Source organism: Choloepus didactylus, chromosome 11 (assembly GCF_015220235.1).
Source record: "Choloepus didactylus isolate mChoDid1 chromosome 11, mChoDid1.pri, whole genome shotgun sequence".
Classification (NCBI taxonomy): domain Eukaryota; kingdom Metazoa; phylum Chordata; class Mammalia; order Pilosa; family Megalonychidae; genus Choloepus; species Choloepus didactylus.
Genome location: NC_051317.1, coordinates 25,796,661 through 25,805,734, shown reverse-complemented (window position 1 = coordinate 25,805,734; position 9,074 = coordinate 25,796,661). Strand labels below are relative to the sequence as shown.

At 49.5% G+C, this 9,074-nt stretch overlaps 1 pseudogene; it reads right to left on the bottom strand.

Moving 5' to 3' along the window:
- Positions 1-5,285: 5,285 nt before the first annotated feature.
- LOC119505969 lies at positions 5,286-6,642 on the bottom strand (annotated as a pseudogene).
- Positions 6,643-9,074: the final 2,432 nt, after the last annotated feature.

Genomic DNA, 9,074 nt, shown 5'->3' with positions numbered 1-9,074 from the left:
ATTAGATTTAAACACCTGACTTATTTTTATAAAAAACATTTTCCATCAGAACATTTTTTTATCCAAAAGGCAATGTAGTGTAGCCATCACACAAATCAGTTGACCCTGATAAGGTCTAAGTACAAAACAGTTGTCTAGGGGTCTCATGTCTGCACACCTTGCAGTAAGACACAAACTGCTCTCTGAACCACACTAACGTTTCAAGGATGTTTGTATGATGTGTGACCCTGATGGGTCTCCCTCCAGAGCAAGAGGCAGCATCCTTCTTGCCTGCTATAAGGGAAGCGGGCTCCCTAAATCAGGGTTCCCTTCCACAATGCCGTCCACTCGGTGCAGGTAGCCTGTTGGTCCTTTCTGCATCTCCCCATGTGCGTTGCAGCTCTGGGAACCAGCTCATGTGTGGATACTCTGTCGGCTGTTGTCGTCTTCCATGGCGGGATGAGCTGTTAGTTTACACGCAGGACAAAGTCTCAGAACTGTCTGTGCTTGGCAATGATTTCTTTCCTTTGCCCATTCATACCTGCTCTATGGTTTATTCCCCACCCCAACCCCACCTTGGATGAATTTCTAGCAGATCCCACTACCTGTCTAGACGTAAAATTGCCGATGTGGTGGTCACCTGTGGCTGGAGTGTGTCTTTGCCCCAGGTTCAGACTCGGCCATCCATCAAGAGAGGGACGTGGCTGCTGTGCCTGCTTCCACTTCCCACTGCCTACTGGGCCACTCCTGGCTCCTCCAGGGGCACGGGGGAGCCACTGAGGGCGAAAGGGCCTCCTTGACCAGCACGCAGGGCACCCGGGGCTCACGTTGATTGCTCGTCAGCTTTGTGCTTTCTCAGAGATTCCTCTGACTGAACTCTACTTGCAAATCCTGGGACCCACCTAACACCCCCGGGTTTCCCCCAGTCCCTGGTGAGCAGCCCGAGAGGACAGAGCTCCCCTCCAGAGAGCCCCAGCCAGCTCCCTCGGGGCGTCCCCAATGCCTCGGGCACACAGGCCTCGCATCCACACCTTGAAGTGCTGCTCCCACCCATGGGCCCTCTGTCCTGCTGCCACACGCACCCTGCCAGTCAAGACATGGGTGTGCACCGTTCTCTGGACCCAAAAGGCCACCCAGGGCTCCCCCAGTCCCTCTCATCCAGCTTCCGGTGAGGGTGAAGCCCCTGTCTACGGCGGGAAGGGCAGGCAGAAGTGCTGACACTGCCACCTCCACCCCACACACCCCCACCTTCAGCGGGACTCAGGGCTGCAGAGCGGTTTGTAAACACTCCCTTTACCTCCTCCCAGAATCAGGCTGGCCTTGCACATTCTCTGCTTTGGGGGACTTCCACCCCAAAGTCCCATTTTATCCTTCTGCTGGAGTCTTCCTTGCAAAGGGAAACGCTATGGGTGCCAACAGAAGGTCAGGATGATTGCAGCATGGCCCCAAGCCCTCCTCTCTTTCCTGCCCGCAGGCCCTTGGCGAGGGACCCGTGACAGCTGGGCTCTCCCCACCCCCAGCCCCACCCTTCAATCGGGCGTCGGAGACTTGCTTTGGCCAGAAGGCATCCAATGGCTCTGCGCCCACCCTGAGCAAGTCCAGGGGAGCCGGCTGGAGGGTGAGAGGCACCCAGGCCAAGCCGAGCCACCCAGCTCCAGCCTCTAAACCCAGCCACCCCCAGCCCGCCTCCCACTCCAGAGGGCACCCGTCAGGGCAGAGCAGCGCAGGCCCGGCCCAGATCCGACACTGACCGGGGCCACCGCGCAGAGCCCAGGGGCATTGTCTGCGATCACTCAGGCGCGGGGCGGCAAGCTGATCCAGAAGGTTCGTGGGCCGAGGACCAAGACAGGCCGGGATGCGGGTCTTGCCCCCGCCGTCCGCTTTCTTCCACCAAGCCCTCCTCACGGCTCGCGGGTGGACTTCTCAAAGGCGACCTGCTGTTTGCTTCAGGCCCTCTGCCTGGCTCCTCCGCCCGCACGGCCCTGGCATCCGTCAGCCCCACTCGTGGGGCCTAGATAACGCTGGTCCCTAAGGAGAGTCACCTTCCGAACCGTCACGCTCAAGTCTGCAACGCCTGAAATGTGGCCGCGGAATTCCTGGCTTCCCTGTGCATCCCGGGCAGCCTCGGTGCAGTCGATGGACGGGCGTCCGCCTTGCCCCCGTCACCCTGCGTCGGAAGGGCTCAGGCTCTGTCTCTTCACAGAGGGAGGGAGAGGACCAAGGGGGCTCCCAGGCCAGGCCGCCGCAGACCCCAGAGACCAGCGAGCGAGCGGGCAGCCGTCCAGCTCACCTCACCGGCTCCTCATCTCACTTCCAGGGTTACCAAAGGAAATCCGGTGTTTACAGGGTGCCTCTGTAACCTGTGGTTGCTGCAATTGCGTGCATAAAATCAACCCGCTTTCCTAACATTTGCATGCCTTCCTTTCTTGAAAAACAAAACGGTGTGTTTTGGGGGGTGTGGTTTTAGATGACCTTGTTACAGGTTTGATGCTCTTTATCAGTTTCCTTTGGGCCACTTTGCATCTGGATTTGTCACCAACTTGGGCCGACCAGAGTGTCAACCCCCTTCTTAAGCCTGGGGATCCCCCACCTTTTGAGCCCTTGGCACAGCCCCTCCCACCAGAAAACCTGGAAAGTCCAGCTGCCCTTAAGCGGGGTGCAGCTCCTGGGTCTAGGCCCTTCCAAGTGACAGCCTGCCCTGGACGTTGAATCAGGAGCTGATGTCACGGAAAAGCCGGGACGAGAGGGAATTCTGCGTGATGGGGGTTGCAGATGCAGTGGAAACAATCAGGGCTTGGCAGAGCCCCAGGGTTAGAGCTGTGTCCTGCGGCCACCTGGGCTGGCGCCTGCCCATCCCGCCTGCCCATCCCACTCACCCCAGGCTCGTCTTCCAGCCACTGCCCAAGCTTGACTCGCAGGACTTCCCGCAGCTCTTGGAGCTACCCCATGGCCCTCCAGCAAGCTTCTGCTCTGCTCAGACAGCCTCGGTTCATCTTTCCTGCAACTAAGAGGCTCAGGATGCCCTGTTTTCTTGTCTTTTGCCAAGTCTCCTTACCGTTTCCATCAGTGTCCTTTTTCCCGCTGAAAATAACAAGCCCCCATGCTTCCGAAAGCACCACCACTTCAGCCTGTCCTTTCACATCTGAGAACCTTCTCAGGGTGACCTCATATCACCCCACATTACTTAACAAGTCCAGCCCCAAATCACAGCTATCTCCTACAAGCCTTTAATGCCTAAAAAAGTTACTTTTTCTGTAATCTAAAATCTGAAATCTATTGCATTCAACTTAACACCAAATATGGATCCAAATCAGGTCCAAAAATTATATTTCCTCCAAACATTTTTCCAGTAGCTAAATTCATACATCTCTCAATTTCTTTTCACTGTAGTTATTTTCCTCTGTATGTTTTCTTCACCTTTTTATATTGATTTCCAAAATCCATGCACCAATTTTGTTCTTCTTTCCTGAGCTGTTGTTTTTAAATTTCCTTTTCACCTCTACGAACTTGCAGAGTTGCCCAGTTTTCCATTCCTGCCCCAACACCAGCACTGTTGAACCTTATAAAGGGTGCAGAGCACTGTGCGGGGGGTGGGGGGGGCACAGCCTGCACCCTTGAGGGATTCACGGGCAGCAGAGACCAAAGCGGATTCAACTTCATCTTCCCAGCAGAGCCACCTACTCATATAACTCAGGACTCTTGCCTCTACTTTTGTACTCCCACTTCAAATAAGCAACTCTCCACTGAGGAATTTTTTTTTAATTCAATTTTACTGAGATATATTCACACTGCCATGCAATCATCGATTGTTCACAGCACCATCACAGAGTTGTGCATTTGTCACCACAATTTTTGCGCATCCATTGAGTTTTATTCCTCCTGCTGTCCTTGGTACGGAGAAAGCGGATCCTCTTCCCCACTCGACTGAGAAGCTTCCCACCCCTCACCGACCCCCACACGGTTTCTGGGAAGACGGCGTATCAGGCAGGGGGTCCCGCCTACAGCACCGGGATGGGCCCTCAGGCCTTCGATCCACAGCTCCCCGATCCGCTACAAGGGCCTCTCACTAATCTCCGCAGTCCCCGGGAGTTGTGTCCCGCAAGGCACGGCTCCATCCGTCACTGGCTCAATCCTGCTTCCCCTTCAGGTTTTCCTCAAGTGACGTTTCTCCAGCTCGGTTTGACCTGCTTCCCCAAGCACCTGCTCCGTGCTCTCGGCCACACGGGACCGGCACAACGGGAATCAGCTGGCTAATTATCTAATAATAAGGAGATTATCTGCTTGACAGGGACCACCCCTCTGGAGAGAATTTCTCGCGGTGGCAGTTGCTGGCCAGCCCCTCCTGTTTTGGCAGAATCCCCCACGCGGAGAATTGGGAGGATGCAGGGGCCTTCACCGAGCGAAGCTGAACAGTGGAGGGTCTCTCCACACCCACTCGGCGAGGGCTTAGACTCGTGGCCATTTGCACCCTCCCACCCAGGACACCGGGTCTAGGGAAGGGGACTCAAGGGACAGGATGGCTGAGACCTGCTCCGTGGCTCTTGCACTACTCAAGTCTCCTCAGTGCCCATGGAGGCTGTATTCTGCTGTTAGACTGAGTGGGCTCTTCTTTTATTAATTAAAAAAAAAGAAAAAAGATAGCAGTACTGCCAGGTTGCCCTCCCCAACCCATATAACACAAGCTCAGCACCCGCATGTATGAAAAGATACATTTTAAAAACACCCATATGCTCTATCATCAATATTTGAGCCTAGAGCCCAACTCATCATTAAATTAAATGATAAATGTAATCACCTGATTAAATTATGTATAAATTTTTTCATTTATACTCTAAAACTTTATTTCCATAGAGACATATATTGTTAAATACAAATATGAAGATGCTACCTGAAGTATGAGCAAACAACTTGAGAAAAACAGAGTTTAAAACCTTTGCAGAAAGCTGATTTAATTTAAAAAAAAAACCACTGGAAATAAAGAACAAGATTAAACTGCACATCAGGTAGTTAACAAAAGTATGAATTACTTCTCATCAACCCACATGAGCAAAATGCTCTCTTAGGTTGATCAAGGAGCAGAGAAGTCAGCAAGCCCAAATGAGAAGGAGAGTGGTGTTTAAGAATGACGATGTGTAGAAGGAGTAATCCAAACAGCAAGAGAATTCTTTAAATCTCAGGGGAAAAACAGATGCCAGTGCCACCTTACACCCTCCCTCGTACTATCTCAACATGATTGCCAACACATTTGTACTCTTCAGAGTCCCAGAAGTCATTAAATAGTTTTGTTTTATCTGAATGGCTTGCTTTCAACTTCTATCTCGTGAATTCCATTCAGATTCATTGTCCTTTCTCTCCCTGGGATGGAAGTGCTGCTGATGGTTCTCACCCACAGGTTTGCTCAGGAAACTGAATCTCTCTCCATTTTCTGGATACACAGATGGTGGAGCTAGATCTTCTGTATCGCGATTAACAGGAGAAAAGAAATTGCTATTGTTAAGGTTCTTCGAAACCAACTTCTTGGTGCTCTTCTTGGGCATGAATGCTCCACCGGCTAGGGATGATGGTTCATCATCATCCAGCCCATCCAAGAGCTGTGACTTGGCTGTGCCTGTTGTTTGTAAAGCCTTTGGTGGAACTCTGATGGCAGGACGGGGAGTCAGTTTATAACGAGTCGGTGTAGTGAGAGCCTTCTGGGATGCTGGATTTGTTGGTTTCAATCTTTCTTCTTTCTTCTTAGGGTCTGCCATGGGATTCTGGAAAAGAGGGGAGTCTAGACTGTTGATGTGCTGTTGGAGGATAGCCTGCTGTGCAGCAGAAGCATTTGGATCTGTCAAAGCTACTGGGGCCTGGGGGGGCTTCAAATCCCAAAGTGGCTGACCTGGTATTAAATCCAGGGGCCCCAAGGGCTCCTGTACCCAGAGGCCCTCCGATCTTAGGTTGGTTGCTGCCAAACGAAGATACCTGTCTGGCACCAAGAGCTGCTCCAAATCCTGCTCCAAGCCCAGTTCCCCGAGTCCCAGGTGCTGGTTTGCTTCCAAAAGTACTGTTCCCACTGGTATTAGAGCCAAAACCAAAGAGCCCGCCACTGGCTGCACCAAGTGAAGGGGCACCGGTCGTGCCGTAATGTAGTAAGCTCGCTATTGCCAAACAGGGTTGAACCAATAGCACCAAATCCAGTACTGACCTGCCCAAAGAAACCTGTTCCTTTGCCAAATGCTGTCCCAGTGCTGGTGTTTGTAGCTGTCCCAAAAGGGCTTCCAGGCTGTGAGGTTTGGGTTACTCCGAATAAACCCATGGTGTTAGTGCCTGTCTGTCCTGGTGTGGGGGTATTTACCAAAAGAGAAGCCAGAGTTCTGGGCGGTTGTAGCCTGGCCAAATGGCTTGCTGAAGAGGCTGGTGGTCTGCTGATTCTGTTGACCAGAAAGCCCACCTGCATTTGTTCCAAATCCAGTCACACTAGTTCAAAGGCAGTTTTGTTCTGGCCACGTGCAAAGCCTGGATTCGTGGTGGAAGAGCCAAAGAGTCCTGAGCGCTGCAGGAGGCTGGAGAAGAGCCAAACAAGCCAGTTGTGCCTGCTCCCACCTGGTTCTGTGGGCCTTTCCGGTTAGCCTGGTAATTCTCTCAACAAAGCTCCCCTAGTGACTTGCTTTCATATTCATTCATAGCTGTAATACTCGGGTGCTTAGTGCTGATGTTAGTGCCAACTCCAGCTTCGACCATAGCATCTGTACCAGCTGGAGGGTTAAATTTAATGGTGGTCCCAGCAGGAGCTTGGCCCAAAGAGAGCCAGATGTGCTACCAAAAGACTTAGAGATGGTATTTTAGTCCCAGAGCCCCCCACTGCCAGCACTGGTTCCAAAATTCCCAAAGCCAGTTGGTTTATTTTGTGCAAAGGCATTGCTTTGGGATGAGAAAAGGCCGGTTCGTGTACTTGCAGTTCCAAACAAGCTGTTGGGTGCTCCTGTTGATGTGCCAAGCCCAGAACCAGTGCTGGTGGAAGTAGTGGGCTGGCCGAGTCAGTGGGTGCCAACCAATCCTCCTGGTTTGGTCTGTGAATTTCCAAAAAGGCCTCCAGTACCGTTGCTAGAACCAAAGGCGGATGTTCCAAATGCCCCTCCACTAGCAGTGCCAAAGCCAGTATTCGGCCCAAATGGTGAAGTTGAGCCAAAGCCACCTGTGCCATCCCCAAAGGGGGTTCCATGTGATTCATTAAGCATCCTTGCTTCAGGAAGTGTGATGCGGGTCGGAGGGAGGTGTCAGGAGTGACGCCCGGGCCCCACACCACCCACAGCGCAAGGAGCAGCACGCGGGGAACCGAGATTTTTAACTTCATTGTGGTGATAACTACTTTCAAATGTACAATTCAGTGACTTTAATTACATTCACAAGGTTGTGCTACCACCAACAATGACCATTTCGGAAATTTTTTCATTACCCCAAGCAGAAACTCTACACCCATTAAACATTAACTTCCCATCCTCTCCACCCCCTGACTCCCAGTAACCTGTAATCTACTTTCTGTCTCTATAAATTGTGTATTCCAGATAGTTCATGTAAGTGGAATCATATGGTATTTGTCCTTTTGTGTCTGGTTTATTTCACTCAACATGAGGCCTTCAAGCATCATCAGTGTAGTAGTATGTATTCATTCCTTTTTATTGCTGAATAATATACCATGTGTAGATACGTCACATTTTGTTTATCCATTCTTCCGTTGATGAGCACTCGGGTTGCTTCCACTTTTTGGTTATAGTGAATAATGCTTGGGTAATAATAATAATGCTATAGTAATAATAATAGGGTAATAGTATTAATGCTATAGACATTGGTGTAGAAATATCTGTTCTTGACCCTGTTTTCAGTTCTTTGGGGTCTCTACCTAGAACTGAGATTGCCAGGTCATACGGTAATTCTATGTTCAACTTTCTGAGGAAATGCCAAAATGTTTCCCTCAGTGGCAACATTTTATATTCCCTAGCAATGTGCAATGGTTGCTATTTCTCCACATCCTCACCAATGCTTATTTTCTATTTTTCAGTAATAGTCATCCGAGTAGGTGTGAGGTGCACTCTCATTGTGGTTTTGATTTGCATTTCCCTGATGGCTAATGATGTTGAGCCTCTTCTCCTGTGCTTGTTGACCTTCTGTGTGTCTTCTTTGGAGAAATGTCCATTCAAGTCCTTTGCCCACTTTTTGCTTAGGTTATCAGTCTTTTTGTTATTGCATCGTAGCAGTTCTTTATATATTCTGGATATTAGACCCTTATCAGGCATATGATTTGCAACAAATTATGTATGACTTAAAAATACTGTTTTAAAGAAAAACCTATTTCTGTTGTTTATCTGTTTTGATTTTATTTCTGCCTTCCAAATTTAGCTTTTTAGGCTCAAAACTTATAGAATGTGTCTAGTTTCCAGTCCAGCAGATTTCATCTAGTGAATTCTGTGCATCACTTTATTGAAATCCTTTTGAAGTTCTTTGCTCTACCAATCTGGGTTTGTTTCCTCCACTTCAGATTCAGGTCAGCAGAAACACACCTGCTGTAAAATTAGCCTGTTTAGCTCCTTCTTAGTAGGAGGCACGGGCACAAGCCATTGCCTGCTTTGCACATGCCTCGTTCTCCAAAGCCTCTACTTGAGATTGAAATCTTCCATGATTACCTTGCTACAATGGTGAGTTCGTCTGGAGAGTTTCAGTAAACCTGCTCATCTGTCTTACTATTTATTGTGCACGACTGTAAAAAGACAAGTTATTCGAAATGAGGAAGAAGTTTACACATTGGCAATGCAAAAGTTCTCAACTTTAAGTTTAAACTTCATACTTAATTCTAAATTTGGAATCATAAGAGGTGAATACAGATAAACTAAGTTTTGGAAACCACAGCAAATGAATTACTATTTTATTCATTGGTGAAATCCTTCACCAAAATATCTCAAGCTAATTAAAATATGAGTATCATTTCATTATGCTGCTCCCTCAGGGTGGGCAGTGGCGGAAATCTCTCTAGGTTTTACAGGAAGGGAGATGACTGGAACCAGCCTCTGTGTGTTCTCACACAACAGGTGATATACAAGACCTGAAATTAGTTGTCAGAT